We start from the raw sequence: 17,314 nt of genomic DNA on the forward strand, positions 1-17,314 counted from the left end.
TCGATGGTTGGGGAAAACTGGATTAGACACTGAGGCACACCTGGACAAGAAACGAATGGCTGTAGAGGGGAGCAGGGAGAACAGGTAGAGACAAAGACACAAAGAGCAACCTGGGAAGAAGGAAAACAAACCAAAACTTATATTCCAAAATAGGAAACTGAAATGATCTGTTCAAATGTCTTGTTAAATCCAAATCCAAAAGATGAACAAAACACAAATCATGAACTCTTTGTTAGATTAAGAACAATTGTTGGATTAAAAAAAGAAAAAAGAAAAAAAGGCGCGGTAGCTAGGTAACGCTTCCACTGCCTCCAGGAGAGAGACTGGATCAGGTTTGCTACCTACTTAATCCTCATCATATTTAAATGGTACAGTATATGGCATAAACACACTGACTGGAATAACCAATTCCTGATTGGCAGGCCTTGTCAGAAGCCCCTTGGTGGGTTCCCTGCAATGAAGAAATATCTTCATCATCCCCCTTCAGCACCACCACTACCATCATCATCATCATCAACCAAAAAAAATACAATTAACAGGAAGCATTTAGAGGAGAGAGATTATTTACTGGGGCTCATCCTTGGTAGACAGCAGCGTCCCTGAGAGACACGTGTGCCCATCAGCTTGTGGGTGTGGAAGGTTGGAGGGGGTACCAAGCAATCACATTAAAGTGGAGAGCTTGTGTGCAGTTCAGTGGCGTCATTACAGTAATCATTCAGTAGACCATTTGAAAGGCTTCATTTCAGCCAACACCAGTGAATTAACGTTGCGTGTGGTAAGAGAAAAATATACACTGGTTGGCGTTAGCGTGAAGCAAAGGTGGGAATAAGTCAAATATGTGGAGGTCATAAGTAAGTCTTAAAGTACGGTAGCCTACAGTAGCCTTCTCAGTTAAACACAAGACCGACATGAAACTAAACTGTGACATTACCATAGCTTACCTGTCTGGGTGGGTTCTAAAGTGATGGCTGAAGTTCAATGTCGTAGTTGTCTCTGTGTTGCGAACCTTGCCTCTCACTATTCTTTTGCTTTATAAAAACTAAATGAAAACAATACATACATAAAAAATATCACTGCTAAAACACTCGAACAGTGCAAACGGTTTAGCACGATGCAAAAAGAATTAAGGGTGGAAAGTACAACTAAAAGAATAAAGTTAGCGGTGCTGTTGTAATAGGCTGCCGAATCACAGGCGCCTCTTTGAAGTTTCGAAGTAATGAAACTTCATGTCAACCACGTCTGAGTTTCCACCGCATCTATTTTTGAATCAACTTGCCTGTTGAAATGTAAATTACGGCCAGAGTTCCCTATTCTTGGACAATAACGTAACGGTTTGTTAACTAGTTGTGCCATCGGAGATTGCTTGGGCTTTTGCCACCCGAAAGTATGCGTGATGTCATGGTGAAAAGTATAGATGCTTTCTATAATTGCGATATAAAAGCAGTGGTATTAGGAGTTGGACTAAATTGGGTAAGTTCCCACTGAAGGCCCAGGTAGCAACTACACGGCCCGCCACTGGGTTTAGAATATTTTTTCCATCCATCCATCCATTTTCCGAGCCGCTTATCCTCACAAGGGACGCGGGAGCGCTGGAGCCTATCCCAGCTATCTTGAAATGAGTAAACATTTCTCTCACTTTCACTTTTATCATGCTTGATGGAGGTAAAGTAATTGCACTTTGAAAGAAGAGGCCTTTACCAAATGAGAGCGTGTGTTTGTGGTGACCACCGGGTCAGCTAGCAGGCGGGAGTGAGACGAAGCAGAGCACAGATGAGCACGGACGTAACATGTGGGCCGCATTAGAAAAGGTAACGGCGGCGGTCCTTGGGAAAAAAAAACGCCTTTGAGGGCGCGGGATGCCGAGGAGCAGCAGCAGGTTAGTTAGTCAGCGGGGAGTCCACGTATGAGAATGATTAGAGGAGCAGGTGCCGCTTTTAGCACTGCTCAATGCACCCTCATTAATCTTACATTGTCATAAGGCATTACAGCAGATGATACTTTACGAGCGTGTCACATTCCTCCTCCTCATGCGTGTGTGTGTGTGTGTGTGTGTGCGCTTTGTTTCATATGGAGAATATTTGGAGCGTCATTACCATTATGGAGCGGTCCTTCATTACAGCCTTGAATGTGCACAGAGAAGAAAGAAGGGGCCTCTTAATCACTCTAAGTGGATTACCTCACCTCGCCCATGACATCATGCTACATATTACATACAGCATGTATATTGTTTGACACTATCACACTGGAAGATCATCGGGGCTGCAGATTTAAATGTGAAAGGATCAAAAGGAAGGTAATAAAACAAAACAAAAAAGACAAAAGCGAGCCTACTAATTTGGACACGCGACAGGTTTTGTCAGAAGTTGCAAGCCATTTCACTTCTTTTTACACTCGTATGAAAGCTCACAAACAGCAGGTGGACTACTGGTTCACATCTACACAGACCCACAGTTCTGAGGGTCTGGGTTTGAATCTTTGCCCTGGCCTCCCTGTATAGAGCTTTAATATTGTCGCCATCCTCCTCATAGATTCCAAAAATAGACATCTTGTGTTCATTGACAAATTTAAATTGTCCATAGGTGTGAATGTGAGTAGGCTCCAGTCAGCCCACCCATAACCCTCATGAGCAGTAGAGAAAACGAATGGCTGTTTTTTTTTATGATGGGAGCATATTAGCCTAGTGGTTAGCACACCTGCCTCGCACTTCTGAGGTTTGGGGTTCAAATCGCAGCTTCAGCCTTCCTGTGTGAAGTTTGCATGCTGTACCCGTGCTTGTATGGCTCCATGAGTGAAAATACAATACATATTTTTTTCCAATGGAGCATTCTAAATTTGTTCTTCAAACTGTCAACTTCACACATGCGCTCTCTTCGTTGCAACCCGGTTAAGAAAATCTGTACTTAGCACTGACCCCTGCACTAGAGGGGGACAGGGTGAACACGGATTCAAGACTATCACCCACATCAAAACTGATTTCAGTCTAAAAAAGAAGGAGTAAAGTGCTTTCTAAATCTTGATCATCGGGATATTCTGATGAAAAGAAATTGTACATGTTATTTAGACACCTGTAAACACTTAAATTGTGGAAAGAAATGCATCATATGTATTAAAAAAAATAAAAAAAATCTGTACTTGGTGTTTGCCTCGCAGTAGAGGGGGCAGAGTGAAATGTGGCAAATGAGACAGAACCTCCACCTCAAAACAGGCTCATTTCAGCAAGGCTCCAAAGAATCGTTTGCAAAGTGTATTGTAATTCTTGATCCTTGGAGTATTTTGACAAAAGCGTGTTATTAAGACACCTGGGAACTGTTTGAAATTGTGAAAATATTGGATGCCTCCTTTTAAAGTATTTTTAAGAAGACAATAGCATACAGTTTGTAAAGCTCTGTTAACACTTAAGTGTTTTTCCCAAACTTTTGCCCAAGCAAAACTCTCCACTGTGTGGGTGGGTGGCGTTGGAAAAGTAATGATTTACAAACAATAAGTGGAGGAAGGAGCAAATCAATAAATCACACTATCGTTGCATATTTAGAAGGCAACTTTATTTATTTGGTTACCTTACTTTCTTCATCTAAGGTGTTTTATTTGCTTTGTTTTTTTCCGCCTCTGCCAGGCAGGAGCCCAGGAATCCCAAATTATCCAGGGGGGTTAGGGGGCACCGTGCTCCCTGAGCCCCAAGCCCCACAGTGGAGGTAACGTATTCAATGGCCCGCGGCGAGTGGAGGAGAGCGGGCGGCCCCGCTGCATACTGATGGCGGCCAGAGGAGCCTCGTAATTGGAGCTGCCGAGGAGAGGGGAGAGGAGGGCAAGCGCGCTGAGATGATTGCTTTGTTTTCTGGCTTCCTGTCGGAGCGCCTCAAAACTCCTCCCCCCTCACCATCACCTCACCCATTACTCAACCCCTCCTCCCTACTTTGCTCCAAGTAGAGCCATGGAGAAATTGAATAGAGATACACGCTAATTGGTCTCTTGCCGCTTGCTTAAAGGACCGTGGACATTCTTTTTCATTTGCCTATTGCAGTGTTCCGCAACCTTTTATTTTACATAAGAAAATCTCACAGTACACCATCAGACAAAAATGTACAGTACATCCAATAAACACCCTTTTATCGTCGGGGATACGCTCCAGACCGACCCGCGATTGGTGAATATCCACAATATCGAAAGACCATATAAATAGAGGTATACAAATTTTGGTCAGGTTCTTGGGAAAAACGAGCACCAACCAACAAGCTCTAGTGCTCATTTTTCCTGACCCACCAACCTTGCTGGATGAACGTGAAGTCAATGTGTGTGTCAAATTTTAAACGCTTAACTGATTTACACGGGACTAGCATTATCAGACAGGTTTTTTTTAAGGATAATTCCAGTGATATGTCTTATTTTCCTGTCATCAGACAGGCAAACACCAAAGGCATGAAAAAGGTGACCCAAAAAAAAAAAAAAAAAAACTGTAGGCAGCATCTGGCGTGATCCCCCAGGCCACCACAGAGAATTGTTTTTATTTTAACATAAATTAAGCAATCTGGAAGACTGAATAGTACAAGGCAAAATAAAAATTAATTTCATGCAGAAAAACATTTATTTACACCACTCAAGTACATGTTGATGTAGATATTTAAGATTCAAATTGCCTCATTTCTGCTTTTTTGTTTTGGCCTCCAACTTGACCCAGGCCCATCTCCACCTGCACCTGATGCCTGCTTCAAGCTGTGCCACATGAATAGCATCCTCCTCTTTCAGCACTCTCATTCAGAAAAGAATTGACTAAAAACATTGTCTTTCTCCACTTAATTCTTCACTATTACCAACTTCAAAGGCTAATCCCAAATGCATCCTCCAGGAAAATATTAAGTACAATATTTTTTGGTTTTTATTGGCCATTTCTGAATTTGAAGTTACTTCATTTTGTGTTGTGACATTATCCCTAACATCGGTCCGTCGCTTAATACATTTAACATTAACATCCGTAAACTAGGCGGAACAAGGACCGGGGTTCAATCCCCGGCCCCGCCTGTGTGGAGTTTGCATGTTCTCCCTGTGCCTGCGTGGGTTCTTTCCGGGCACTCCGGTTTCCTCCCACATCCCAAAAACATGCATGAATTGGAAACTCTAAATTGCCCGTAGGTGTGGATGTGAGTGCGAATGGTTGTTTGTTTGTATGTGCCCTGCGATTGGCTGGCAACCAGTTCAGGGTCTACCCCGCCTCCTGCCCGAAGAAAGCTGGGATAGGCTCCAGCGCGCCCGCGACCCTAGTGAGGAGAAGCGGCTTAGAAAATGGATGGATGGATCCGTAAACTAATTAGATAATTGTAGGCGCATTTCCTAATTAATACTAGTACTACTATGTACTAGCGGATCAGCTCTTGTCGCCGATGTTACGTGTGCTTCTCGGTTCGGCTGGGACCACAACCAGGGCCATGACCCGCAGCACCTCAACGCAAAAATACAAAAGACCAGTGCAACAAATACGACACAGGCTGATCTGATGAGCAAAAATGGTGCTTTAACATAAGAGTAACAATAGAGGATGTCCGCTCCAGAGGTGGGTAGAGTAGCCAAACGTACTCAAGTAAGAGTACTGCTACTTGACAATAATGTGACTCAAGTAAAAGTGGTCCTCCACAAAATTACGTAAGTGTAAAAAATACACAGTGAAATAATTACTCAAGAACTGAGTAAATAGTGAGTAACTTCAGATATTTTAAACCACAGCATGATCATCAATAAAAAAAATACAAATAAAATGTGAATGTGCAAATTCTGATCTTGCTGTGTGCGTGTGTGTGTATGCAATTTACTGCACGGTGTTTTCTCCAGTTATAAGTGGGCTGAAATATCCACGTTTGGGCAGACAGTGCCAGAACAATACTATAACACATAAAAGCTGTTGTTTTTGTTCATCTAAATGTAAACGAGTCCCGAGCCGTTGCCTTCAGTGACGACGACCTTTCCAATATGGCCGCCACGTAGGCACGACGATCAGCGGGCTGGCTTATCTAGTCTTAATACCTATGCCCAGGAAGCCCAATAGAAGACGTGTGAGGTCATGTGACTTTGTTACATTTGATTGGTGAACTAGACTTAAACGTCACTAGCACTTAAGTGGGATTGGCGCAAACAGCGCCCAAAGTGAAAGTCGAAGTCGTAGTCTCGCAAACTAAATAGTTGAGAAATCAGCAATAATTGATAAATAAAAGTAGCGACCGACATTTTGATGTACCGTTACTTCTTAACAGCAGAAGCGGAGGAAGTGTTTTTTTCTGGTCTCGTCAACTCCTGTGACTAATCCAAAGCAGGTCCCGAGCGCACAGGCGGAACCTCAGCCCAATGTGCTCGCATATTAGTCCGCCGCGCAGTAATATTCACAATTACATCTGTGTGTGGATGGTGGATGTGTGGAATAGATCTCTAGCTGCCAGTGTTTAAGGAGTACGAAACAGCCTATGACGTCAGCGAAGATTCTCAGTGTAACCATTTTGTTAAGGCTGAGTTTTGAACTTTCCTAAACTTTATCCTATTTTCAAAAGGTTGGTATCATTGAAACGTTTTTGGGGAGTTTCTGGTGCAGCACCATCTCACGGCTGAGCTAAACTGAGTTAAGAAATTTATCAGTTCATGAAGTGATGGCATTAAGTACATTCACTGAAAAGGCAGAAGTGGGAGTAAGTCACATATATCCAAGTCGCTAGTAAATCTCAAGTCATAACCTTCAAGTTTCAAGCAAGTCACAAGTTACTGTGGGAGTAAAAATATAAATTTAAAAAAATCAAGCAAGTCAAGTCAAACAATCTTGCTCAGTTACAACATATATTGGCGTGTTGATAAAATATTTTTTTTTTCACTGATCATAATACAAAAAAGGACATTAAAAATGAAATGAACACAAAAAAGTGCAATTTTGCCTCTACAAATGAAATGAATAACAAAGAGTATGAAATAAAAGTATATATACTTTTATTATTTATTTATTCTAATTTTTGCATTACTGTTTGCAGCTACCAGTGTATCTAACATGGTTAATGCCATGATAAATATTGTAATATACTTTATATATGGGAGTAACCTTTGTAATCATCAGATTTTTCTTCTATTTCCTAAATATATTAGTGAGTATGTAAATGAGTGAACAAGAGGTATTAACTGTGGGCACTTAGCGGCGGGCTAGTGGCAGGGTTGCCACGTCGAGTCTTTCGTACGTTTTAGCCGAGCAAGTCCCAAGTCCTAAAACTGGCAACTCCGGTCGAACTCGAGCCCCCCAACCTCTGTCAAAGGTTCGTTTGAATGAGTCGTTCGCGAACGACGACACCACTCAAGCGCCGTCTACCGCTCCCCCGGTAAAAAAGCTCAATGTTAGCCGATTCGCTTGAATACAGTGCACTTTTAGCCTTTTCAGTGCGCATGCGCACCTGCGCATCACTTTATGCCCCGTGCTCATAAAACGTTTACTACATATAGTTTTAACCCTCCCACTTGCTTTAAACCTATTAAAATGCAATAAAACGTCTTAAAACGCAATTTTAAAATATCCCCTTTGCGCCTGTTCTCACTTTCTTGCTCAAACAGTTCTTCAAAAAAGAAGTCATGTGTGCTTGCTTCAAGCTGTTTGTCACTCCTAGTTGAAATTTGCTGGGAAACTAACACATCAAACAAAAGACAATTGTATATATAAAGACAAAAATGTTCAACCAAACCATATCATTTCGTCTAACGAAAGTCAGCTAGCATAATGCAAACATATAATGCAAAATGCCATAGACGGGCTAAGCAAAATTAACACCAATGTTACGGTAATTATTGACCTTCAAACTAGTACTTGACACACATACAGCAACACATACAAACAGGCCATACACCAATACTCACAGGCATATATTCTCTCTGTGCTGTGGGAATGACTATTACCATAGCTTTTGGGGGACCTTCTTTGCCTCTTCTTCTAACACTGCATCTCTAACAGTGGACAATCTCTAACTGCCTGGCATGTTACCGCACAACATGGTACTACACTTAAGGGTGCACAACTTGAATTTTGGATTAAACTGTAGAAACCCATTTAAAAAACAAGTGCTATAATAGTGTAAATTGTCTAAAGGTGAGAATGTCAGTGTGTTTGTCTATGTGACCTGCAATTATCTGGCAACCAGGCCAGAGTGGACCCCGCCTCCCGGCCCAAAAACCTAATATGCATGTTTTTGGAATGTGGGAGAAAGACAAATAAAACCCACAAAAGCACAGATTTGAAGCCAAAAACTATGGACTGCGCTGCACAATCGCAGAGCAAATTGAACAAAACTTGTTTTTTTTTTAAAATTAGTTAATTAATTTCTTTGCGGAAATAAACCCAAAACTGCTTGGCGTGGAAACTTCCTGCTGATCCAGGAGTCAAGAGTTGACGGGACTGTTTTGCAAAGTTGTGCTACAACGGCTATTTTTAATCACTCCCTAACATGCAAATATGGAAAAATATACAAGTCGCCCCCAGCTGTGAATTACAAATGTGTCTTGTACAACTAATAACAATAATGTAGTTTTAGTCTTGTGCGTAAATCAGGTCCTGACTGTCATGTTTGCGCTTCCTTCCTGCTGCTGAGCTGTTAATTCTGCCCAGCGCGCACCTTCGTTGGGACCCGGCATATCCATATTCATCTCCAGCCTACAGAAGGTGTCAAACGGAGGCATCCTAATTGTGTCCTTGATGAAAGCCTATTAATATTGAACGCTTGTGCACACCGAGACAAAAAGCGGATGCGTACACGTCTCTAATGATACCTGATTCCCTTGGGCCGTGTGGCCAGACTTACCGTCGCCACCGCTGCCGCCGATTCATCATGCAAAAAAAAAAATATAAAAACGGAAAGTGGCGCTGTTTCCACGGGGGGCAGAGAGTCACATTGCGTTATGTCACTGTTAATTATAGGAAGGAATATCAGTGGTCGGAAGTAACCAAGGGTAAATACTTTGTTACTGTACTTAAGGAGATTTTTCAGGTGTCTCTACTTTCAGTACTTTTGCCACTGTTTCCTGACAGTCAGTATTAGGAACCTAAACACATTTACATGCAGCGGTGGTTGCTGTTTTAATTCCACCGGACTGGCAAGTACACCCCATGTGACCTCGTCTTTAAGGAAGTCACGGGTTATAGGGCCCGGCGAACCTCTGATCTCAGATCCGACGCTCCCGGGACCGCGGGCACCATCCCAGCTGTTGTCTTCATTTGAATGTGCTGGGAATAATATTAAAGTGGAACCGGTTGAATTTATTAATGAGCGGGGCCCTCGGAGAGGTGCTTTTAAAGGCCAATGATTTCATACGGGTACTTAAAGGCCGTCGTTGTCTTGGAAGAATTATGGTGTCGTAACGCCGCTGTAAACTGCTATTAGTCACCATTTTCCCTCTTTTGTTACCTTTGCTTGGCTCTATTCCCAATGCAAGTTTCCCAGACACAAAATGGTGCACCTGCTATTGACATCCCATACAAAAAAAAAATAAATCTGCCAATCATGCTCCCTTTAAAGAGCGATTCATCATCTCCATCCATTTTCTATCGGTTGGTTGTTAAACTGGGGTTTGCAAGCCAACATTTGGGGTTAGGAAAAATAATTTGCAATAAATTATGTTGTATCTTTAAAAAAAAAAAAGTTTATACCTGCATTTGGGGGCTGACTTGTGATTAAAACAAACATACTAAACCAATTATTCCCCCGTATTTAACTTTGGGCCGATTAAAAGCTCTATGATTGTGACGTATCCATCCATCCATTTTCTGTACCGCTTATCCTCAGTGCTAAAAGATAGAACGCTTCCGAACTCATCACAGTACAGAATCTGCTCTTTTCAAACTGCTAAATGATATAAGGTTGAATACTGACTCGGGAAAGGTGTCAATTGTGGTCTTGTTGGACCTCAGTGCGGCTTTTGATACGGTAGATCATAGTATACTGCTGAACAGGTTGGAAACGTAGGTAGGACTAAATGGAACAGTCCTTAAATGGTTCAGGTCCTATGTTGAGGAAAGGAGTTATTTTGTAACCATTGGAAGTGTTCAATCTCATCGAATGGCAATGACCTGTGGGGTCCCTCAAGGGTCAGTTCTTGGACCCCTCCTGTTCAGCCTGTATATGCTACCCTTGGGTCAAATTCTTCAGAACTTTAAGTTTGACTATCATAGCTATGCAGATGACACACAGTTATATGTAGCAGTGTCTCCAGATGACTACAGTTCAATTGAGGTGTTGTGTCACCGTCTAAAACAGATAACTGGATGAGCCAAAATGTTCTTCAATTAAACCACAAACTGAGATAATTGTTTTTGGCAATAAAGAAAAGAGGATTGCTGTTAGTAAATACCTGGAGTCACTCTCTTTAAAAACCAAAGACCAACTCCGAAACCTTGGTGTTCTAATAGATTCCGACCCGACTTTCAACAGTCATATCAAATAAATTACCATCTGAAGAACATATCCAGAGTAAAGGCTTGCATGTGTCAAGCAGACCAGGAGAAGCTCATGCATGCTTTTATCTCAAGTAGACTTGACTATTGTAATGGTCTTCTGACTGGACTCCCTAAAAAGAGCATTAAACAGCTGCAGCTCATTCAGAATGCTGCAGCTTGGGTTCTGAGCAGAACAAAGAGGTCAGAGCATATTACTCCAATTCTAAAGTCTTTACACTGGCTTCCAGTCAGCTCTAGAATAGATTTAAAAATTCTGCTACTGGTCTATAAATCACTAAACGGTTTAGGTCCTGAATACATGAATGAAATGCTAATGGAATATAAACCCAGTAGGGCTCTGAGATCAACAGATTCAGGTCAAATAGTGGAGCACAGAGTCCAAAGCAAACATGGTGAAGCAGCATTTAGCTACACAAATGAATAAGTTGCCAACAGAAGTGACGTCAGCCCCAAGTCTGAATGTTTTTAAGTCCAGGTTAAAAACTCTTTTTCCCCATGCTTTTTAGAGCATTTCCACTTTTAAATATTTCTTGCGATGTACGTTGTTTTATCCATCCATCCATTTTCTGAGCCGCTTCTCCTCACTAGGGTCGCGGGCATGCTGGAGCCTATCCCAGCTGTCACCGGGCAGGAGGCGGGGTACACCCTGAACTGGTTGCCAGCCAATCGCAGGGCACATAGAAACTAACAACCATTCGCACTCACAGTCATGCCTATGGGCAATTTAGAGTCTCCAATTAATGCATGATTTTGGGATGTGGGAGGAAACCGGAGTGCCCGGAGAAAACCCACGCAGGCACGGGGAGAACATGCAAACTCCACACAGGCGGGGACGGGGATTGAACCCCGCACCTCAGAACTGTGAGGCTGACGCTCTAACCAGTCGGCCACCGTGCCGCCTACGTTGTTTTAATTGTATTTTAATTTTTTCCTCTTTGTTTTAAATGTTTATAAGCTGTTTTTTTTCTTTGTTTTTAAATGCTTTTAATCATGTAAAGCACATTGCGTTACCTTGTGTATGAAATGCGCTATATAAATAAATTTGCTTTGCTTTTGCTTTGCTTAGGGTCGCGGCCGTGCTGGAGTCTAACCCAGCTATCTTAGGGCGAGAGGCGCGGTACAACCTGAGCTGGTCGCCAGCCAATGGCAGGGCACATATAGACAAACCACCATTCGCACTCACATTCACACGTATGGGCAATTTAGAGTGTTCAATCAACCTACCCTGCATGTCTTTGGGATGTGGGAGGAAACCCGGAGAAAAAAACCCACGTAGTCACAGGGAGAACATGCAAACTCCACACAGGCGGGGCCGGGATTTCAACCCCGGTCCTCAGAACTGTGAGGCAGATGTGCTAACCAGTCTTGCACCGTGCCGCCTTGTGACGTATCATCATATAAATCTGATATCCTTGCAAATACCCCAGGTCAAAAGTTTCCAACGTGTGGCTAAATCACCAATGCATAACTGGGTACCACGTCTGGCAATGGTCAGCACGAGTGACTTGAACTCGGTAGTCGCATTATTGAAAAACAGTCTCCGGTGCGGTCGAAAACGTCAAAATCGCTTGTTGGCAGCTCTGACTGTGGTTTTATAAACTAGCTCCTCTCTCTTCGCAACCATGTTGTGCGTGTAAGCAGTGCACATCAGCTAGCGACTATGAATAAATATTGAATGGAATTCAATTGAATTTGGTTAAGTTTCCTTTCTAGTAAACAGTAAATATATAGAATATAATTGGTGTGAGGATTATGAGTGTGTCCTTAAGAAACAATCCTGCCCTGTAAGGAAAGGTTTGCGAAGCCCTGAATGCTTGTCCTCATTTGAGTCAAGGCTGAGCTGGAGCCTATCCCAACTGACTTCATTTATCATGGGGGATGCGTTCCAGACCCACCTGTTATTGGTGAAAATCCATGATAGAGAGAGACCATATAACAAAAACATGTTGGTTTGTTTAGTGAAACATTTAGTAAAACCTTTTTTTAACCCTCTCACACACTTTAAAAACCTTTTAAACTTATTAAAACACACGTTTTAAACATATTGTAACTGTATTAAAACATTGCGAGCATACAATATAGAAAATACTGTCCATATTGTATTGTCTGTAGACATGCATGTGCCTTTAAGAGGCGGGGCCCGGTGGGGTGGGGTGTGATGTTGGTGAGTCTGTGTGTGAGTGTCGGGGTGTGAGCTGTGGCTGACGGCAGCTCTGCGTGAGTATAACTGTGACCTTTCCACATGCAACGGGCATGAAAGTAAGTAAGTATACTGTAAAAATTCAGCGAACAATGAACTAGAATATAGTGGGAGAGCATTGTACAGCCTGGACGAGTCACATATAGTGACAGAGAAGTATTCAGGTCAACTTTGAGTATTTTGTCCCACTGCGAGAACGACGGTGGACGTGTAACCATGGCTAAGGATGTGCCGAGACTAAGCGGTCCATTCAAATGAAGGCATTTCTCATGCAACACAAGAAGCCTTCTCTTTCACTAGTTTGACACCCGCCCTAGGGCTCAACATCAGAGGAACGTCTGCATGGAGAGGAAAACAGGTTGTATGGGGGTCCACACACAAACACAGACACAAACAGTGCCTGTGGTGCTGCCTGAAGGACTGCCATGGAAACAAGCGGTGTGACAGGCTCTGGGTGTGTGTATGTGTGTGTGTATGTAAAGGGGAGGTGGTCCGCAACAGCTGCAGGCGCTTCCTTTTTTGACAGCCAGATGAAGACATCACTGCCACACCATGAACAAAACAACTACTGGGGAGTTTTTAACAGTGGTTCTTAAGCCTCTGGGGTCTGCAAAAATAATTTGCAATAAATGATGATGTATCATTTTAAAAAACACACATCTACATACAGGGAGTGGCGTGCAAAAACAAAAAACCCACTATCTCCTCTCTACATTAGAATTAGGCCAATTAAAAGCTCTATGATTTTTTACATCAAACAAAAGGTGTACTATTACAGGAATGACATCCTTTTTTTGTTTGTTTCGAAAACAAAATGTGTTTTAATGAAGAAATGCGCTGCATTGTATAAAACATTTTTTAAAATGTAAAGAAATAAACTGGTTTTATAAAGCATAAATCGCTATACGCTGGCATCAAAGTCATACATAAAGAAAGTGGACACTGTGAACGCACCGCACTGCTCTGTCATCGCTTAAATAAGCTTATGGTCACTATGTCGTTACCCAGCGTCTCCATTTCCCCCATAGGCGTGCAGTTCACTGCGGTGACTTTGTCCAGTTTTTGCCTTTTTGTAAGTGGATTTTTGCCCAAATGGTTTGTTGTGTCGCCGTAGGCTGTTGCATGCGTCCCGGACGAGGCGTACGGATGATTTGTTTCCTGAGAAACCAAGAGAGACAACGTATTCTTTTAAAAATGAAAATAAAGTGACCATTTGTTTTTGAAACGTGAGGCTAATTGTTTCTTTATGGTAAGAAGCTGGTCGCCATTAAGTTTTGCTCAAATTCAATTGTTTTAGTGTGTTAATAATTAACTTGTACTGGACATACTTCTGCGACACGGTGGTCGACTGGTTAGAGCGTCTGCCTCACAGTTCTGAGGACCGGGGTTCAAATCCCGACCCCGCCTGTGTGGAGTTTGCATGTTCTCCCCGTGCTTGCGTGGGTTTTCTCCGGGCACTCCGCTTTCCTCCCACATCCCAAAAACATGCATGGTAGGTTAATTGAAGACTCTGAATTGACCCGTAGGTGTTAATGTGAGGTTCAGCACAAAAAAGCCCTATACTGTAAAAAGGCATGTATTAAATACATAATTGCATTATGGAATATTATACACAATGAAGTCCCTTGAAATATTTGTTCATGAATATCGGTAGGGATAAGCTGACAGCGAAAGCAATCATAAGGCACATACTGGTACTAAATAAGGTGGGTAACCGAATGGTGCCCACACACACAGCTGGCCAGACTTTATTTATATACGACTTCGGTTGGGGCGGCACGGTGGCCGACTGGTTAGAGCGTCAGCCTCACAGTTCTGAGGTGCGGGGTTCAATCCCCGTCCCCGCCTGTGTGGAGTTTGCATGTTCTCCCCGTGCCTGCGTGGGTTTTCTCCGGGCACTCCGGTTTCCTCCCACATCCCAAAAACATGCATTAATTGGAGACTCTAAATTGCCCGTAGGCATGACTGTGAGTGCGAATGGTTGTTTGTTTCGATGTGCCCTGCGATTGGCTGGCAACCAGTTCAGGGTGTACCCCGCCTCCTGCCCGATGACAGCTGGGATAGGCTCCAGCACGCCCGCGACCCTAGTGAGGAGAAGCGGCTCAGAAAATGGATGGATGGATGGACTTCGGTTGGCATAAGCCAGAAGTTACAACCGCTGAGCTGTGTGTCTTTATAGGGGCGTGGCCTAGTGATTGACGTCAGGACACACGTCTCTGTGTCCATCTGGCCTTGAGTTTTACTGGAGCTGCTTGTGAGTGTTTTCATTTTGTATTTGTGTGTTTGAGTGTTGGAAAATAAGATTTGACTCATATAACAACTTATATTTCCTCAGAAATAGTCAACTTGTTGGCAATTCTTATGCATTTAGGTGTACACGTGGTAGGAACAGTATGTTTCATTGGCTTTAGGATTATGAGGGGCCCTTGGGGGGGGAAAAAATAAATCTTCCCTGGAACCAAAAGTTGAGAACCGCTGGTTTAAAAAAAAAAAATAAAATAGGCGCGCGCGCGCGCACACACACACACACACACACACACACACACACACACGCACACACAGTGTGAGTGCTGCTGTGTGGTTTATGTTCATTAGCAAGTGTGTAAAAACATCCAGGGACCAGTGTTGGATTCTTGGACCATATTGCATTCTGGGACTTTATTTTCCCCTTTGGGAGAAAACACATTGATAAATAATTCTCTAAATATAATGGCATGTCTTCACAGTCTAAGAGCACCGGTGCGTGCAACAACTGCATAACCCTGCTGTCACACTCTTCTTTATGATCCTTTGGGAGGAGGCAATTCAGTCCCTAATACACTCAGTGATACACACTGCACACATCTGACAGCTTTGGAAGCACAACAACTCATTCACATGTGAACTGTTATCACGTGGCAGCAACCAAGCGTTTCATTTGAAACCAATTTAATTAATACACAGTCATCCCGCGCTATTTCGCGGTTCACATACAGTAATGTGCAACAGTCCTCGGCCACTGCTAGCTTTGTTTTGATGTGTCTTTTCCAGTAGTCAATATTATTTGTGACACATGAACTAATAGGACACAGTGGGTTTGCACAAATTAATACACAAAACTTTACATTTCACATTTAATTAAATCCTTTTTTGTAAAGCTCTTAATAAGGGTGCTTTTTTCCCATCATGTGAGTCAATGTTATACCACAGGAACTGTCCAACCCCTAGAATCATACTGGCACTTTACTTTTACTTAGATTCTAGTTTTCATAATCATGACATTGCGAAAACAGTATACATGGAATGGTGGCCTAAGACTGTTGCACAATACTGTATTGCAGTCTCACTGTACAATCGTTCCCCCGCTATGGCGCAGTTATTGTTTGGCCCCCGCTATATTATGGATTTTTATGGGATCGCTTTTTATTTGATTATTTATTTTAAGGTTTTTACGGTATACAAGAAAGTCTGAATTTAGAGTTGCAATGTAGTAGTACCACGTTGTGCCGTAACATGCTAGGCAGCACTGAGCTCGACTGAAAGAGATGAAGTGCAATACCAGCAAGAAGAAGAGGCCCCCCTGCAGCGATATACAGTACCATATTTTTCCATTTTAATATTTGTTGTTCCCACAGAGCAGAGAGAACATATGCATGTGAGTATTCTTGTATGCTTTGCTTGCATGTGTTGCTTCTTCATGTGTATTAAAAGTTGCAGTTGTTTGAAGGTTTGTAATGACCGTAACATCATCTAATCATCACATTATATGTTAGCTATAAGCTAAGGGAATTATGTGATGTGGTTAAACATTTTGGTGTTTAACTATACAATGTTTTAATTCTATTTAGTTTGTTGTGTCAGTTTGACAGTAAACTTCAACGGACAGTGGCAGCTTGAAGCAAGCACACTTTCACTTTGATTTGGAGAACTGTGCGAGCAAAGAGTGAGAATAGGCGCAAAGGAATACTTTAAAAAGTAAGTTTAAATATGTTTAAAGCATGTGGAAGGCGTAAAACTATCAAAAAGTTGTATTGATGGTACCTCTATATAGGGTGGGTTTGGCACGTGTCCCCTGCAATTAACGGTGGTTCACCGTTCCCCGCTTTACTATATAGACAAGTATTATTGGCCCATGTTACGATTTGAAGTTGATCAAAATCCAAAAGCGTATTCAAGTAGTATATTTTAATTAGTTACTCCTCTTGACACATCTTTGGGTATTCTGCCAGCGATCTGATGGTACACCTAAAGCGCACCACAGCCAAAACAGGGCCCCCGAGCCCGAGCAGAGCCACGACCTGGAGGCGGGTTTTGTGAGCCAGTGTGTGTGTGGGGGGGGATTAGCTCGTCAGAAGCTCCGGGGTCACCTCCACACCTCCCTCTCACTTTTGAAACGGACCCCTGGTGGCAGTTCCTGGGAGAGCCAAGTGATGTCTCTATCAGCCTGTCAAAAAAGAGATCGCCCGGGGCTCCACTGGGGTCCCCACCCCCGAGCCAATCAAAGTCTTCACAAAGCACAGATGGATGCTCTTTCACCACTGGGGTACTGCAGAGGAGATGGAGGGGCTGCGCTGTCCCATCAGACCCCCCACCCATCAGATAAAAACAAACACCGCCCCAAACCTCAGATCAGCTCTGACTATGTTTATTTTATATTGTCAGCATTTTTTCCCCTCCTG

The sequence above is a fragment of the Phyllopteryx taeniolatus genome, chromosome 5 (assembly GCF_024500385.1).
Source record: "Phyllopteryx taeniolatus isolate TA_2022b chromosome 5, UOR_Ptae_1.2, whole genome shotgun sequence".
NCBI classification, from domain to species: domain Eukaryota; kingdom Metazoa; phylum Chordata; class Actinopteri; order Syngnathiformes; family Syngnathidae; genus Phyllopteryx; species Phyllopteryx taeniolatus.